This window comes from Phascolarctos cinereus, unplaced genomic scaffold (assembly GCF_003287225.1).
Source record: "Phascolarctos cinereus isolate Bilbo 61053 unplaced genomic scaffold, phaCin_HiC Scaffold_5;HRSCAF=322, whole genome shotgun sequence".
Taxonomy (NCBI): Eukaryota; Metazoa; Chordata; class Mammalia; order Diprotodontia; family Phascolarctidae; genus Phascolarctos; species Phascolarctos cinereus.
Genome location: NW_027555958.1, coordinates 14,578,690 through 14,597,440, shown reverse-complemented (window position 1 = coordinate 14,597,440; position 18,751 = coordinate 14,578,690). Strand labels below are relative to the sequence as shown.

The 18,751-nt window shown below is 47.8% G+C and overlaps 1 protein-coding gene and 1 pseudogene across 1 annotated transcript in view; one reads left to right on the top strand and one right to left on the bottom strand.

The window, feature by feature from the left end:
- Nucleotides 1-18,751, bottom strand: part of MAP3K13 (mitogen-activated protein kinase kinase kinase 13) — a 151,847-nt gene that overhangs the window by 101,737 nt on the left and 31,359 nt on the right. The window contains 1 exon segment of the mRNA XM_078154689.1: nt 10,337-10,472. The gene's annotated coding sequence lies outside the window, so the exon portion shown is untranslated.
- LOC110221183 (disintegrin and metalloproteinase domain-containing protein 8 pseudogene) lies at nt 15,505-18,263 on the top strand (annotated as a pseudogene).

Genomic DNA, 18,751 nt, shown 5'->3' with positions numbered 1-18,751 from the left:
GATGGTCAGGTGGCACTAAGGCCACTCCCCATTTTCTCTGGCTTCTACCCATTCTTCCTTATTGACACACTTCCACCCAAACTCTTCTACTGCCCACTTTCTGAATCATGATTGGGCATTCTGCTCTCTCATGTGCAAGCTCAGCAGTGGAAAGACAACAGGCTTCATGGCAGAGAGTTTACTTTTGACTGCCGTTGTCAACCTTGGGCAAACCCATTCACCTGTCTGGGCCTCAGGTTCTCTCTCCACACAACTGGGGAGCTAGACTCGGCAGCCCCTTCCAGCTCCGAGTCCAGGACCCACCAATTATCTCCAAGTTCCCTGCCACCTGTGAAATGCTAGGATTCCTATCAACTCTCGGTGATCTTTGTGCTGATAATTTATCCACTAACTGGATCCTTCCAGGGTATCTGCTTCAGTCATCTCTTGAGGAATGAATGAAGGAAGCTTAAGCTAGATGTAACCAAAGGTGGCCAATCACCTGCTGACTCCCCTCTCCCATATATCCTGAGTTCCAGGATCACCTATCATTGACCCATCAATCCCCAGGCATTATTTTATTATGTGCCTAGTACAGGTCGGTTGCTGGAGACATAAAAACAAAGCTGGTGGAGTTCCAGCCATCAAAGAACTTAGCCTAGGCCACAGTCAACCAACTAACCAACCATGTGCTGGGTACCATGCCAACAGCTGAAGAGACAAAGACAAAAGCTGAAACAATAACCCCTCTCTCTATTATCCATGCAACCACACCCCCTCCACTGGTGCAGACAATTCAATTCAATTCAATTCAGCATTTATTAAACATCTGCTATGTGTAATCTACCGTCTTAAACACTGAGTATACAAAGACTCACCTCCCTGCCAAAGAAATAAACCATATCTGCTTTCAAGGACCTTCCATTCTAAGATGGGAAAATAGGGAGCAAGTTATGATCTCTCCAAGGATGGCTTTAGCTGAGGCCAGGCCAGACTGAAAGTTCCCTCCCCTTATTCAGCTTTTAAACAACAGTCTGTCCCATTCCCAGGCCTACTCCTCTCTCAAGGACCCATTCTTCCATCACTGATTAGGAGATCTGTCCCAGTCTTCAGATTCACATCTATGCTCGGTCACCCCCTGTGTGGCCTTAGGCAAGTATTTAACCTCTCTGGGCTTCTGCTGAAAGGATTGGGTGACCGTTGAGATTCTTTCGACTCTCAATCTACAAAGCTCCTCATTTTCTTCCTTTTAAATTACATTTTATTTTTTTTCAATCCAGAAGCATTTCCTTTCACTCCTTCTCTGTGGGGACACAAAGAAGTCTCATCTACAGACTTTGCCCCAAGGGACCTAGACAGGTAATAGACACACATGAAAAGATTCCTACCTACTAGAGCAGCATGTGGTCAAAGGAGTAACAGTACTGAGGATAACAAGGGAGAGACCTTGCTTCAGGCAGCCCTGACATGGCCTGCGGTAGCTGGGCTGTTTTCTTGGAGGTGTGTGAGAGCCCGCCAACAATGGTCAGAACTGTTCACACAGAAGTGCAGGTGATTTGTGTGCAAATGAATGAAATGGCCAAAAGAAAGTCCAAAGGTAGTCACTAAAGATAGTGACCCTGAAGTCCTGAGTCAATCAGGCCTTCGGAAGTAAAGGGATGATCCCATGATAAAGTGCACACGGACATGAGGCCACCTAGTCTTAGAGGAGGACACTCAGGGTCAAAGAGGAGTCACGCACGTACTAGGGACAGAACTGACATCTGAACTCAGAGAGCTCAGAGCCTGTGACTCCTGGCTGGTCACCACACTGACCAGAGTAGATGTGGGTGTGAGCATGTCCGCTGGTCACTGCTTCTCACTTCGGTTAGTTTTCCTTTGACATTCTGTCTGGGGCTTACATTCCTGACTCAGCATCAGGGCTTGCCTCTCTGTCCCAAGTGTCTGATTCAGCTGGGACCACTGAGCCACACAACCCATTCCCATTTCTCTCTCTCCCCTTGGGTTCCTGGCTTGGGGAACAGCTACTGAGCTATCTCCAACAGTAACTGTCATACATGCTGCCTGTCCTCATACAGAGCAAGCTACCCCGGGAGCCAGCCAACTCTCTCTCCTATCACTGCGTGTGTGCGTGTGTGCGCACACACACACACACACACACATATACATATATATATATATTATTGTTAGATGAGTCTTTTCACTGTTACCTTGCATCTATATGCTTCTTTTTCTCTTGTAATAAACAATTTACAGATAGGTTGCTACTCCCATTAGAGTGTAAGCTTCTGAAAGCAGAGCCTATTTCCTTTCTGTTTGTGTAGCCCCAGATCTTAGCACACAGTAGGTGCTTAATGAATGCTTGTTGATTGATAACCCTCCCCCCCCAAAAAAAAGTCTGCTCTCCGCGGCATTTAGGAAAATAGGAGAAGTACTGGCTTGGAGCTACGAGGCCTCAGTGGCTTCATCTGTAAAATGATGGTCTTAGACTGAATGGCCCCAAAGGTCTCTTCCAACCTGAGGGTCCGTGGTCTTGTATTCTAGGGTAAGTCACACATATGGCCGCTAAAGCTCAAAGCCTTCCTGACTGGGAGCGTCCTGAGGCTGTGACTTCCCAACTGGGCTAGGGCTATACCACAGTTACGTGAACAGACTCACGATGAAGAAACAAGGGAGGTCAGAGTCAAAACATCCTGTGCCCTGGCCAGCCCCTGATTGGAGTAGGATGTTGAACTCCGGGTGCCAAGGTTCGAGAGAGACACTAGCAAGCGCCGCCTGCGTACCAATGCTGTGCTAAGCATTTGATCTACAACTTCATACATGATACTCCCCTCAAGTATGTGAAGGGCTGTCCCGTGGAAGAAAGATTAGACTTGTTCCGTTTGGCCTCAAGGCAGAACGAGGAGTAATAGGGGAAGTTTTAAAAGAGGCAGATACAGCATTAATACAAAGACATATTTCCTGACAATTGGAGCTACAGAGAGAGAGATAAGGCCCCTCGGGAAGCAATGGGCCCCCTCTAACTTCAGCTCTTTGAGCCAAAGTCATTCGGCACAAACGTGGCAGAGGGTACCTGTTTCAGGGACACATATCTCAAGTTCCTTCCGAAGCCAAAATTCTTTAACTCTCTAAGGGCTAAGAAAAAGAACAAGGGCAATGAGAAAGGGAGAAGGCCCCTAACCCTCCACCTCTTCATCTTTTGCTGACAGAGGAGTCAAGACATCATTAAACGAGGACCAGTTCTCCAGGCCTTCTTTGGAGAACTTTAATTTCACTGCAAGTTTTAAATGAACGAAAAATATTTCAGAAACCTTGCTCTTGTGTTCCCCTTGGGTTCCAATGAGTGTCCTGTATTACAAGGGAGATAGGAGAGATAAGGAAAGGGAATAGAGACTGCCACTTACTACAATGGACCATGATGGAACCAAAAATTAAAAAGCAAATACTTGTGAAACATGATGTTCACCAATCTACTTTTAATTTTTACATAAAGATAAGGAAGTCTTTGTGGGGGACTGTGGGAAAGGCGAAGGATTTTTGATCAGAAGACCTGGGTTCAGATCCTGCCTCTGGGCTTACTACCTTGGTCTTCTCTGGGCTTGTTTCCTCATCGGCAAAATGAGGGGATTGAAGCAGGTGACCTGACAGGTCCCTCCCCGCTCTGCCTCTGGGATCCTATGACCTGATGAACTCTGCCTAGCAGGGATTCTGGACTTTGAGACAATTAATGTTCTTCATTCAGGAGACACCTGAGTGCCCCTGCTGGGGATAGAACAGCAAGTGGTTTCTTGAAGAAGTAACAATGTAAAGAAATATCAAGAGGTAAGGCAAAACATTCGATTTCACAGCCAAACACATTCCAATTTGTTCTCCTCCTAAAAACAGGAGCTCGCCCTCCGGGAGGATCCCTTCATGGCTTCCGATATTCCTACTTCTCTCTTCTCATGGGCTCATAGCCTCCGCCTAGAAGGGACCTTGGAGCCATTTTCTCCAGCCCCTCATTTCACAGATAAGGAAACTGAGGTCCTAAGAGGTGACACAACTTGGCCAAGGTCACAAGGTCGGACCCCACATGTCCTCAGACTCCTCTGGTAGGGCATCCTCTCTCTGGTAGGACGTGGACAGAGGTGTCTTTTCTGGGATAGGGATGGGGCCGAGAGAACTCTCCGAGGAGGACTCTCCTCCAATCAGTGAAGGGCAGTACATTTTCATTGACTCACTTAGGTCATGTGGCTAGTCGGGGTCAGAAGTGGGACTTGAACCCTCCCATGTCTCGCTGGTTTTGAGGCCAAACTCTATTCTTACACATTCTGACTCATCTCTTTCCACTGCTCCAATTTCTGTTACTCAAGGTGAGTTCCAGTCACGCTGACCTTCCCATCAAAAAGCTCCTCCCATCCGGGCCAAATTCTTCTTGGCACTTCTGGGGAAAAACTTGGAAGTTTCCCTAAAAGGTTTGGTTCCATTTTGATCTAAATGAGACAGTGCCATCTGCTGCCACCTGCTGCAAGCTGGGTAATCTAATTAGAATAGTCTGATGATAGAATGAAATATATGAAAGTTAACAGATCTCCCGGCCTCGTTCACTGGTAAAAGGAGGCCCGGAAGCAGCTCTTCCCGAGGCCTCACTGCTGGCCTCCTTCCTGATGCCGCTACAAAAGCATTGGCCTCAGAGCTCGAGGAAGGCTCTCACGGACTGGCAGAGCTGGAAAAGGTCGAATGGCATAGCCACAGTCTGTTTACTGGGACGGGAGTATGGCAACGGTGTGCTGCCGGCTCACGTGTAAAAACAGGCCAGCCGGTGCAGAAAAGTTCCATTCCAGACCTCTTCAAAGTGGAAGCTGATCTCCAAAGCCCTCAGATCAAGCCAAAACCCTGAGGCTTCAAAAAACTATCCTAGTCATAAAGTGTTTTGTTTTAATTCAAAGAAAGCAATCGTTTGGTTAATTCAGAGAAGCACCAAACCAAACTTCTCTACTCTTAGAGCAGGTCCCCCAGGCCAGTTTGCAGACTGGCTGGCCCATCTGCAAAGAGACTAATTCAATTTCAGTTTCAGTAAACACTCCTCATTTGGAAAAACAAAGTGCTGTCACAGAAGGAGCAAGGCCCTGTTTTCAAAAGAACTGGGATCTAACCCTGGCTCTCCCCTCTCCTCAGGCCAGTCTTTGTCTGCCGAAAGGAGATAATGCCACTTCTACTACCTGCCTCATGGGTCATTTGGAGTCAGAACCTGGGGAACTCCCAGATGAGGAAACTCCCTCCACTAATGCAGATGCTTGGCTGCCAGGGACCCTGACAGTAGAAGTGACTCAGCTCTGGTTCTGTGGCCAGTGGGAGTCTGAGGCAGGACTGTCATGAAGAAAATTATTTATTTATCAGTTATAATAAAATGCCATCTAGCTGCGAGTGATTGCTATTAAGGGAACTTGGTTTTTTTTTTTTTTTTACAAAATCTCTGGGCACGGTCTCCTTTCAATACTTGCTTTTTGGTCAAAACAAGAATAAACACGACACTTGTGCTCAGTTACTCCAAACCAAGCGACCGGTTTACCCAACATGGACCATGTGTCAGAAACTGTACTAGGCACAAGAGAAGGCATCCTGCCCTCAAGGGGTTTACATTCTAGGTAGGGAGAAACATGAGCAGAAAATTAGAGTATAATAAATAAAAGTAAGAAAAAGAAAGAGTGAATGAAAGGAAGAAAGACAAAAGAAAGGAGAGAAAGAAAGGAAGGAAGGAAGGGAGGAAGGAAAGAAAAGAAACGAAGAAAGATTGGAGTACATGTCTCCAAGCCCTCGCTGTGGTATGCAGGTGACCTGGTGTACTCTCAAAGTGCAATCTCTAGAAGCAGATGAAAGGTTGCCAGACCAGCCCCTGAGATGTGTCTGTCACCGAAGGACCCAAGAGCAAGGGGTGTCCTCATCACAGGGTTGGTTGGCCATGAAGGGAGAAACAAGAAAGACTACCCCCTGTGCTAGGCAAGGCTGGAGGAAGACCACATGCCCATAAAATCAGAGATGTCTGAGGAAAGTAGTGAAATCAGGGCATGCCCAGGAGAAAGGTGCCACCTGAGTCTCGAGTCTTCATGGAAGAAGTGGCCCATAGACCAGGCCCTGAACAATCAGCAGGGGGGATAGGGCACTCTGAGGGAGGGGACAATGAAGGTGTCGAGATGTGGGAGGGAGCAGTGTCCCATTTGGTAAGAGTGTAGTAGACATGAAGGGGAATGATGAATTATAGCTTCACATTCTGGTATCTCTGCTTCTAGGGTCCGCCTCTGCCAATCCATCTCTCACAAAGTTACAAAAATAATCTTCCTAAAGCACAGGTCAGACAATGAACCCTTCAATCAATCAACCCCCAGCCATTTATTAAGTGCCTACTATGTGCCTTGCACTGTGCTGGGTCCTGGGGATATGAAGCCAAAAGTGAAAGGGCCCTGCTCTCAATAAACTTACGTTCTATCAATGAATCAACAGCCATCTGTAAAGTGCCTACTATGTGCCAGGCTCTGCTCTCCTTCAGGGCGCTTTCCCCATCCATCCGCAATAAAATGCAGATTGCTTAGCCTGACATTTCAAGCCATTTACAATACGGCTCCCACTTACATTTTAATCAATCAATCAATGGGCATTTATAAGGCACCTACTGTGTGTCAGGCACTGGAACTGTCTGTGCTCTCAAGGACTCTGCATTCTATATATTATATTCTCTTCCTTCATGTACCCTCTGCTGCAGCCAAACAGGCCTCCTTGCCATTCCCTGATCCTGGAATCCCATTTCCTAGCCTCATGCCTTGGGACAGACTGCCCCCCACGCCTGGAAGACACTCCTTTCTCACCTCTGCCTCTTTGGCCTTTTAGCCTTCTTCAAGGCTCAACATAAAGGCCACCTCCTCCAGGAAGCCCTTCCTGATCTTGCCAGTTGTTGACACTTGCTCCTTCTTCAAATGATCCCCAGGAGACTGTAAGCTCCTTGAGGGCAAGAATGCTTTTCTCTTTTTTCCTTTGTCTCTCCAGCACCTAGTAGAGAGCCTTGTAGAGAAGATAATAAATGCTTCCTGAGTTGAATCAAAGACACCATCCCCAACCTAAAGGAACTCGCTATTTACTGGGAAAAGCCAAAGTTCACACATGAAGAGAACATACAGACGCTGAGAGAACCCTGAATGAGCATCACGTAGAAATGTAACCGGCGCTTCATCTTGACTTTCTGCCATCCGAGACAATGAGGCACCTGCTCATTTGCAAGGCTCCCTCCCAACGTATGTTTAATAATAATAGTTTGTGTAGACATAGCCCCATAAGTTTGGCAAAGCACTTTTACAAACACTATCTCTTCCTTCAATTCTCACAACAACGATGGGAGGTAGGTGCTATTATGCTACCCACTTTACAGAGGAGGAAACAGGCTGAGAGAAGTCAAGGACTTTGACAGGGTCCCACAGGTAGTGAGTGTCTGAGGTGGGATCAGAACTCGGACATTCCTGACCTGCACTCTATTCACTATTAAGCTTCAATAGCTAACTAAGCATCCCAGGAATCTGTTGTTTGCTCCCTAGAAGTCCTAGGGGACTTGAGAGCGTTAGCAAGGATTCCTTAAAGCAAAAGCCTTGTGTTGGCTATGTGGCCAAGATGGAAGATTCAGTGGGACTGGCTCCCCTTAGGAAAAAACCGAGGATGGGCCTCGCCTGTGGCACCCAAACTGGCCCCCTAAGCCTGCTGAACCCCAAAGTAGGGGAAAGAGGTGAAGTTCCTTCTTCAGAAGCCCTCCAAAACTATGCCCAAAGGGCTATAAAAATGTGCACATCCTTTGACCCAGCAATAGCACTTCTAGAGCTATATCCCAAAGAGATCAAACAAATGAGAAAAGGACCCACATGTATAAAAACATTCATAGCAGCTCTTTTTGTGGTGGCAAAGAACTGGAAATTGAGAGGATGCCCATCCATTGGGGAATGGCTGAGCAAGTTGTAGTATATGAATGTAATGGAACAGTATTGTGCTATAAGAAATGATGAACAGGCTGACTTCAGAAAAACCTGGAAAGACTCATATGGTCTGATGCTGAGTAAAGTGAGCAGAACCAAGAGGACTCTGTACACAATAACAGCCACGTTGTGCGATGACTAATATTGATAAACTTAACCCTTCCCAGCAATACAAGGATCTAAGACATCTCCAGAGGCCTTGTGATGGAAAATGCTAGCCACATCCAAAGAAAGAATTATTGAAGTGGAATCGCTATCTTTTTTTCCTCTTCTGTTGAGTTTTGTTTCCTCTTTCTGATGGTTCCTCCTATTGGTTTTAATTTTTAATAGGAATGTAAATATATAGCCTGTATCAGATTGTGCACCGTCTTGGGGAGGGTGGTGGGAAGGAGGGGGGAGAAAAGTTTTAAACTAAAAAGCTTATGGAAGTGATTGTTGATAAATCAAAATAAATTAATAAAATAAATTAAAAAAACACCAAAACCAAAAATCAGAGCCCTCCAAAAAAGCAGGCTCCATTCTCCTTGGGTGTCAGGAGGCCCGAGTAGATAATCTGCTAATAAGACCGCAGGAAGGATGGTTCCACTGTCCTTCTCCCAACTTGATAAACCTTTTTATTATATGGAAGATTAGAGAAGGGGATAATATGATTTTACATGACCATTAAAACAGACCCTGATAGGAAGAATTCAAAGAAATAGGAAAGTGAAGAGACGCAAGGTAGAGAAAAAAGTGGAGGTCAGAGAGCAATATGCCAGTGGACAATAACCATGGGGTGAAAAACAAATTCATATTCTATGCATGATAGTAAAGAAGGTCTGGCAGCCAGTCAGCATTTATTAAGCACCTACTATGTGCCTGGCACTGTGCTAAGGACTGAGGATACAAAGAAAGGCAAAAGAGAGCCCCTGCTTCTAGTGGGGGAGACAATGAGCAAACGAGCTCAAGATAAGATAAATGGAAGCTAACCAACAGAGGGAAGGCCATAGCATTAAGAAGAATTGGGAAAGGCTTCTTGTAGATGATGAAATTTTAGCTGGGACTTAAAGGAAGCCAGGAGGCAGAGATGAAGAGGGAGGGTGTTCTAGGCACGGGGGACAGCCAGAGCCAATGCCCAGAGTCAGGAGATGGCTAGGAGGCCATCGTCACTGGAAGAACATGTGGGGGATGGGGGCAGGGGAGTAAGGTGTAAGAAGACTGGAAATATAGGTGGGTGCAGGTTATAAAGGGCTTTGGATGCCAGACAGAGGATTCTGTGTTTGGTTCTGAAGTTTGTTGAATGGACGAAGAGGCGACATGGTCAGACCTATGTTTTAGAAAGTTAATTTGACAGCTGTGTTGAGGATGGACTGGCCTGGGGAGAGCCTTGAGATAAGGAGACCATTGGCATAGTCTAGATGTGAAGTGATGAGAGCCAATACCAGGGTGGGGGCAGCATCAGAGGAGAGGAGGAGGAAACGATGGGCCTGGCCCATTGCCTGGCTTGGGGCTGCCAAGGGGACGCCCCACACTCGCTCTGCTGGTTCTCCTCTGCCCTCTCTGACCACTCCTGCCTCCTTTGCGGGATCTTCCTCCAGATCAGCCCACTCCAGATGGGCTCAGTCTGGGGCCCTCTTCTCTGTGTCCTTCCCAAGGAGTCTGGCCACAAAAGGAGGAGAGCTGTGGAATGACAGTTAGTGGGATGGCTGGATCAAGTGAAGATAGGAGAAAGGGGTGGGGTTAATGTTCCGTAAGCAGCAGAAGTTACAGCTGTGTGTGATCACTGGCAGCTTTTTGGCTTCTCTGCTCATTGGTTGGTTGCAGTGAACATCCTAGTTTTTCTTTTCTTTTTGGCGAGGCAATCGGGGTTAAGTGACTTGCCCAGGGTCACACAGCTAGTGAGCATCATGCGTCTGAGGCCAGATTTGAACTCAGGTCCTCCTGACTCCAGGGCCGATGATCTATCCACTGTGCCACCTAGCTGCTCCCCTAGTTTTTCTTAGAGTCTTGTTTGTACGTAGATACAACACTGGACCTGGAGTGAAGAACATCTGACTGTGTTTAAATCTGGCCTCCGTCATTTACTGGTTGTATGACCCTGGGCAAGTCATATGACCTCTGGCTGCCTCAGTTTCTTCATCTGTACAACAGGGATAATATGTCTTCAGGGCTGTTCTGAGGATTAAATGGGATATTTGTAAAGCACTTTGCAAAGCTTACATCATTACGTAAGTGCTTATAATTATTATTATCGCTGCCATTGTAAATATTATATGAATACCTGTACATGTCAATGGAAGTCCAAATAAAATTTACATTTAAAATAAAGACTTTTTAAAAAATTTAAATTTTAAAATTAAGAGTGTAATAGAAATACTAAAAGGCACCTGATCTCATTGCTTCCAGCAACAGGGAGAGCCCACATCCTTCAATGTCACCTTCCATGTGCTCCTCCATCAGGTCAGGCAAATGCAGCTGCTTTCCTGCAGTTACCCATGAAGGTCCCCAGGAGGAGTTTTCTCTCTGAAACCAACAAGAAGAAAAAGACATGAACAAAGCAGCCGCCTGCCCAGTGGCCCCAAGCAGCCAGGGCCACCTTCTCTGACAGGAGCTGGGTTGTTTTGGCTACAAAACAGGGGGCAGCCAGGTGGCACAATGGATAGCGCATCAGCCCTGAATTCAGGAGGAGCTGAGTTCAAATCCGACCTCAGACCAAACACCTGACACTTGCTAGCTGTGTGACCCTGGGCAAGTCACTTAACCCCAACTGCCTTAAAAAAAAAAAAGGTAAAAACAAAACACCAGGAAACATCCTCCTCTGATTCTGCATGTCAGCGGCTGCACGGTAAGAGTCACCTCAATACTCATGGTATGAGATGCCAGAGAGGGCGGAAAGCACATTGCCTCCAATTCTTGGTAGGAATGAGTGACATGGGTCACTTATAAGAGACACTTATTAGGTGTCGGGCTCTCTGAAGATACAGATGGAGAAGTAGAGACAAAGGCCCTGCTTTCAAGGCGTTTATATTTGATAAGCAATGGTAAGCAATATTTGATAAGTTCCCCTGAACTTGTCTTTCTGAGTTGCCATATTTTCCAGAAACACTGGACCCAGATCATGCAGGAGGCCCTGAATGTGTCAAGAACAAAGTGCCACCCCCCACCCCCCACCCAGCTGACATAATGTGTTGTTTGTACCCCAGGCTTGTATGTCTTTGGGAGTCAAGGCAGGTGCCCCTCAGTCTGCCTAGGCTGAGAAACTGCTTTGCAGCTGGGACCCTTGGAGAGAAAGAGACCATTCTATCTTCATGGTCTAGCTCTGTTCCCAAGCGTCCCCCCTTTGGGAGGGGTTCTGTCCTTCTGCCACGTTACTGCCCCTTTCCCCCTCCCATGCCACACCCCTTTAGGGGGAGATTCCGGGCATTTCCTCCTTTCACCCTGCTGTTACAAAAATGCAAACTTCTGTATGGATTGTGAACTCTTTGAGTTCCACATGCATGTTCATTTCTCTTGTAATAAACCTAGTTTTCTATGATTGCACATGTACAACCTATATTAGATTGCTTGCCAACTTAGGGAGGGTGGAGGAAAAGTTTGGAACTCAAAGTTTTATAAAAAATGAATAGTGAGGGGGCAGCTAGATGGTCCAGTGGTTAGAGCTCTGGCCTTGGAGTCAGGAGGACTGAATTCAAATCTGGCTTCAGACCAAACACTTGACACGTACTAGCTGTGTGACCCCGGGCAAGTCATTTAACCCCAACTGCCAAAAAAGAAAAATAGTGAAAACTATCTTTACATGTAATTGGAAAAAATAAAATAACTATTTTTTTAAAAAGCCTAGTTTTCAAGTAGGTTTCATGAAGTTGTGATTGCCTGTTGACACATTCCAGCAGGGTCTGACAACTTTTATATATATACATGGTACGGATATATATGGTATGGAGGCCAGGGAGGGATATTTTGGTTTGGAAAATGGCAGGGATGCTGAGTGGAGGAGACTGTACGATGCTTTGTAGGTCCAGGAGCAGGATTCATTTGATTATGGTTCCATAACAGAGGGGAGGGTGCTGGGGAGTAAAGCGTGGCCAGTCTGACACGGTAGGCCACATAAAGCACCCACCAATCAGAGACAGATTGCTCCTAAGGAGGAACAGTCTGCGTCAGGTTTTTAAGCTTTGAAAGGCTAGAGGATGAGCCCCAACACTCACAACTGTCACTGAGGATGTCATGGTTTACAAAGTGCTTCTTCTACTCGGCCTCTCTTTGCCTCACAACAACAGCGAGGTGGGTGGGTAAGATTCATCTGTACGAGGAGTAACACAGCAAGTGTAGGGGGCGGAATGTGAACTGAGGCCTTCTGATCTCCAAATCCAGGGGATCCTCTAGCACATGGCCTCACCAGCATTTTGAATTCTCTTACAGAAGCCTAAGCCTCAATCTATTATCAGAGAAGCTACGTGGCATGGATGGAAGTGAGCTGGACCTTGGAGCCAGGGGAGACTTGAATTCCCTCTCACTCTTGGTAGCTGAATGACTGGCTAACTATGATCACCGACCCTCAGTTTCCCACCTATAAATGGGGACAATAATAACTGTGTTATTGCCTTCTAGGGTGGCTGTGAGCCTCAAATGACATAAGGAGAGTAAGTCGCTTTGTAAACTTAGAGCGTTTGATCAATGGCAGTTATTAAATAAATGGATGGGAATCTGGCAGCTGAAGAGGCTTGCACTTCTTAATTCAGAATTGAAATTCTGTGTGTTCATATTGTGTGGGAACATGTCAACAGGATTTCTTAAACAACACTCATTCTACAAGTCGAAATCACCCACTGATCTTCAGGGCAGCAGACTAACCTTGCCACAATTAATCTGGTTGAACTAGAAGAAAGTATGAAAGGTAATGGAGAGCAGGCTAGAATCAGAGTGAGTCAGGTTCCCATTTCTCTGGTGTCTCCTTGTCCTCTTCCCAGTATCCTGGTCCTCATGGAGAACAAAGGATAAGCCACAACCACCATGGGCAGAAGGAGCCCCATCACCGGAGGGCTGGAGCCTGCTGATTCTGCCCCTGGAGAAGCCAGGCCCCAGCATTGGCCCCTTCTCTCCCCACTCCCTGTGCTCCCCATGCCTTCCTGGGTTTCTGGATCTGGAACTAAGATGCTGGGCCTTCACTCCTGCCCCACATCAAACAGTGGCTACAAATTCATTTGGAAGAAATGACATGAGGGGCCATTCTGCCCAAGACTGGCAGAAACAACTGTGCTGGACTTGGCATTGGGTCTTCACTGTTCACAGCAGCAGAGCACAGTGGTCTTGACAACTGAAAAATCACTGTTAATCCCCAGCTTTGCCTTGCCTGAGTATTTCCATTCTTCTTCCATCAAACGCTTCCTCAGGGTTGCCCGCAAAGAGCAAAAGTGATCTCAATTTTCCCATAGCTCCATCTTCCCCTGGTCCCCCCCTTGATGGAAGCGCTCATGGATAAGGGGCCTGGGAAATGGGCCGAGCAGGGAAGCAGCCCTCTAAATAACAAAGAGGCCTTAGAGATGCACATCAGAGCATCCTTGGCTAAGGAGAGGCCTTACCAAAACTGAGTAAAGCAAAGCGGCACTTGTCTATGCTGTGGGAACTGAGAGTCTCTAAGAGGGCCCTTGACCACTGCCTGAAAGTCCACCACTATGCATTCATGTGAGCTGATTTTTCTTTTTAAGGATCAAATACCTCTGGGAGGTTTAGGTAGCACACCAAACTAGCTGGGGGTTGTTCACTCCTTAGTGTGAATTCTTTTTTTTTAAAGTCATGTACTTAGAGCATATAAGGAGTAGTAGAACCTCTACCTGAAGTATAAATCCCTTTCTCTACAATCACCAATAAGATGGCTTCTGTTTGAACTAACAAAGCAGTCTATTCCATTTTTCAGTTCTACTTGTTACAGAATCTTCCTTATACTGAGAAGAAACCTGTTTCCCTCTAACTACCATCTATGTTCTTAATTCTACCTTTTGGAGCCACAGAGACTAACCCTTAGTTCCTGCCTACCTGAAGGCTTTCACATATTCAAAGCCAGCCAGCCATGTCTCCCCAAGTCTCCCCTTCTTTATGTCTCTTCTCTTTAGTGTTTCCTCTCTTTATGTTAATTAACTTCTGTTCCTTTAGCCAGCAGAAGTCACAGTTTTGAATCCGCTGGCCATCCCGGCCATCTAACGTGTCTATGGGACATCCACTGAGTTCCAGGTCATCGACCTGTCTCCCTGGACAAAACACAAACTTACAGAAGGGCAGAGACTGGCCTAGGGCCTCCCTTCTCCTCTGAGCCTGTCACAGGAGTCTGGACACCGCTAGTTGCTCAGGCCAAGTCTTTCTTGTCCATCATTTTCTAGCCCAGCCCTCCTTTGACCTGGTGCTCTCCTCCCTGCTGCCTGACCCCTTCTCTGCAATCCTCTAGCCTTGGAAACCCTCCCACTTCCTCAGTGGAGGGGTCTCTCCTTTGCCTGTGACCTCTGAAGTGGTAAGTCAACCAGATCTGCCTAAGCCAGACCCCTTTCCCATCCCTATAGAACATCGGGAATGACCCTTATGCCTGAACAGACCTGATTCTCAAGCTGCCCAAGGTACCCTGAAGCCCTGACCCAAGCATCTTAGACTATCATGGAGTCCCTCTTCCTGCCAAGGCCCGAGGCAGGTCTCCCTGGCGAGACCCTTTGGTTGCATCTCTTCCCAGTCTGGCTTAGGAAGCGGCAGGGCTGGCCCTGTTTGGAGGGGCTGGTCCCCAATCTCACTGTGTGAGTATCAAGAAGTGCACTAGTCTGGAGGAGCCAGCATTGCCCTTAATGTGTGTGTGTGGGGCTGCTCCAGAATCCTACCCACGTCATTCCTGCCTCCCATCCCCTTGGGTATCTCCAATTAAGCCACAGATCCCTTCGGGAAACAGGCCAAATAAAAGGGCTTCTTTTAGCATTGACAGGCCTGTCTGTCAGTTTCAGTAATGACCCATGATGTCTTAGAAAGAACAAGCTTTTGGGGTGACTGGATCACACTGTTGACTCATTGAACTTGCCATCCACTGAACCCGCAGAGTTCTTCTTACCCTGTAACACACTGACCCCCCCTGGCTGGTGCTGCCTAGAAACCACCCCACAGGGTACTGAGCCCCGAGCCAAGTCCTTCTGGGAGGAGTGTCCATAGGTTGTACTGAAGGAGTTTACCTGTGGAGAGAAAGCCAAACAAAGACACTGGTAGGCAAACAGCATCAGAATTCCTGAAGGGATCATCATAGATCTCAACAGAGCCTAAGAACTGCAACCAATTGACCCCACAAATATTTACTGAGGTCCTACTACATGCACCAGGGAAGGAGATAGCCACCACAAAGAGTGCCTCGGAACTACAGGGGACAGCAGCCGGCCAGGAAGAAGAGGGTGGGGGATGCTGGCACTGATGCTGCTGCCCACCTCACAGGGCTGCTGGGTAGAAAGCCCTTTGTGAGGTCACTGCAGGAGGGGGAGGGGATGAAGGTCTGGAGGCTCAGGCAGAGGGGCAGGAGCTGGGCACAGCATGCCACATCCCCACCCCGACAGGTGGTGTTGCAGCCCTGACTGAAGGACCTTGTCCCTGGGGAGGTAGCAGACACTGTCTACTCTCTAGGATGTGCCTCCGTGACCCCTTCTTCTGGGGCGGTTTCCTCCTCCTCTGCCTGGGAAGTACTCTTAGGGAGTGGCAGGTGTTGTCTGCATTCCCTCCACTTCCAATGGGCCACCTTCCCCATGTGGAACAGTATGAAGTGGTCCAGCCTCTCCAGTTACCCATCTCAGGAAATCTGAATGAACTCTCTTCAAGCCCGACTTTGTATCCTGAGACCATCCGCTACCTCCTAGGCCTGAGTGGCAACAACTTCACCCTCCACCTCCGCAGAAACAGGCACCTGGTCGGGTCAGACTACACAGAGACCTACACCTCGCCCAACGGCACAGAAGTGACTGAGAAACCACAGGTTGGGCAGCACTGCTTCTACCAGGGCCATGTGGAAGGGTACAGGAATTCTGTTGCCAGCATCAGCACCTGTCTAGGGATCCGTGGCTTTTTCAAGGCTGGCTCTACCATCCATCTGATTGAGCCCCTGGACCAGCAGAAGCATGGCATTCACCGAGAGAAAGATGACGGCATCCAGGCAAGACACGGCAGCCTTCACGAGAGACAAGACAGCACTGACAAGAAACATGACGGTACTGACACCAACCAGGAAAAACGTGGCAGCGCCCACGAGAGATATGGGATCATCAAGGGCAGACAGAGCGGCACCCATGAGAAACATGGCAGTGATGAGAAGCAACATGAGAGCATCCAAGAAAGACCCGGCATTGTGGAGGAGAAACACGGGGGTGACCAGGAAAAACATGCCATCTACAGGCAACAAGATTTCAGGCTGCAACACAGAACATGTGGCGTCAGCAAGGTCACCTTGACGGGAGAACTGGAGACAATGATGGATGCCGTCTCTATCCCCAGGAACTGGCTACCTGGATCCATCCCAAAGGACACCCACTATGTGGAGCTCTTTGTGGTGGTGGACAACGAGGAGTACAAGAAGTATAGAAACCTACAGATATTGCGGCAACGGGTGAGGGAGATCGTTAATCATGTAGACAGTCTTTACCAGGAGATCAATTTCCGGGTAGTTCTAATCGGTTTGGAAATATGGGACAAAGAGAACAAGGCCTCCATTGACTCCGACATAGAGTCTACCCTGTCTAACTTTCTCAAGTGGCGGGACAGTAACCTCAGCAAGAAGAAGCCGCATGACAATGCCCAGCTGATCACGGGGGTGAGTTTTAAGGGAACCATTGGGGGCTTGGCCAGACTGGCCTCCATGTGTACAGAAAGTTCAGGGGGTGTGAGCCATGACTACAGCATAAATCCCTTTGGAGTGGCAACCACTTTGGCTCACGAGATAGGCCACAACTTGGGCATGGACCATGACGAAAATATCTGGGGCTGCCAATGTGAGAAAAGCGAGAAGGACGACCGGTGCATCATGACCTCCACGTCCAGTGTGGTCTTCCCCAAGAAGTTCAGCAGCTGCAGCAAGTACAACCTGCAGAAGTTCCTTATGGGGAATATCTTTTCCTCGAGCTGCCTGAACAACTTGCCAGCCCTGGAGGAGCCGGAGGAAGGGCCTCTGTGTGGGAACAAGCTTTTGGAACAAGGAGAAGAGTGTGACTGCGGCCCCCCTGAGGAGTGTCTGAACCAGTGCTGTAACGCCAAGAATTGCCAGCTGGCCCCGGGGGCTGAATGCGCCGAGGGCGGGTGCTGCCAGGGATGCCGCGTGACGCCAAATGGGGAAATCTGTCGGGAGGCCCAGAACACCTGTGACCTGGCTGAATACTGTGATGGCAAGCAGCCCGAGTGCCCAGAGAACGTGTACAAACAGAATGGCACCCCGTGCAGGAATGGCTACTGTTACAACGGGGTCTGCCCCACGTATGAGCAGCAGTGCCAGGCACTCTGGGGCAGCGGGGCAGGCGTATCCACAGACAAATGCTACCTGCTCAACCTGCCCAAAGGATGCACCAAAGCCTTCTATCCCTCTAGGATGGGCCTCGAAAAGTGTAAATTCTTGTCCTGCTCCCGGCCCACCACCATACGGTCTGCCAGGCATTTGTGCAGCTTCCTCCTGGATGATGAAAGGTGTGACCTCGCTGTCACCAACAGTGAGAACCATAGTCCTTTCCAGCTGGTGGCCCCAGGCACCAAGTGTGGCAGAGAGAAGGTGTGCCAAAACCGGAGCTGCCAGGACCTCAGTGTTTACGGAACCAGGAACTGTTCCAAAAAGTGCCACCGCCGGGGCGTGTGCAACCACAAGCGAGAGTGCCACTGTGACCCAGGCTGGGCCCCCCCTGACTGCAAAAAGAAGCTCATCGAGGAATCGTTGGGCAAAGAGAAAGTCAGCTTCCCTAACCTCCCACTCCCGATACAGGTCCGGCTCCAAAGCTTAAAAAACAAGCGTCTGCTGGTAGGCGTACTGATGGGCTTGACCCTGATGGCCATGCTTGCCATCCTGGTGTTCATACTCTACAAGTGGAAAATGGGAAAGAAGAAAGAGATCACAGAGTCCCCTTCCACCGAAAGTTATGTGGGGGAAACCGTAGGGTATCCTTGAAAAGCCGCAGTGGCCATGGTGCTCCTGTTGGCTTCCTAGAGAGTTGCTTGCCACCCTGCCTGATGTCCAGTAGCCCACATTCACTTTTCTTTTTGTTATGGACAACTTGTTTTAAATATATATATATTACATATATATTAAATTTAACATGGTAATACCAACATTGTTCTGCTTCTCTATGTCCCCTTCTGAGCTTCCTTCTACTCTTTTTCTGAGTCTTTTTAAAAAATGTTTCAGAGTTCTTTGTGTGTGAGGGGGAATCACTCTGATGATCCCCTTCTGATAACTTTGATCCCTGCCCCATAAGTAACAAACAAGTATGGTCAAATAAAACAAATGTGTTGTATTGGTTGTATCTGAATATGAATTATTTTGCACCTACAATCCATCTCCTGGGAGAGTAGGGAGGCGGGCTTCATCATCAGTCTTTTGGAGTCCTGATCGATCATTGCATTGATCAGAATTCCTAATTCTTTCAAAGTTGATTGGCACTAAAATACTGTGGACATTGCATCAACACTTCTGCTGGTTCTGATTTCCTGAATATGTATCAGTTCATACAAGTCTTCCTATGTTTCTCTGAATCTCTCTCCTATAATTTCTTACAATACAATAATATTACAATTATGAACCATAATTTCCCCACCAT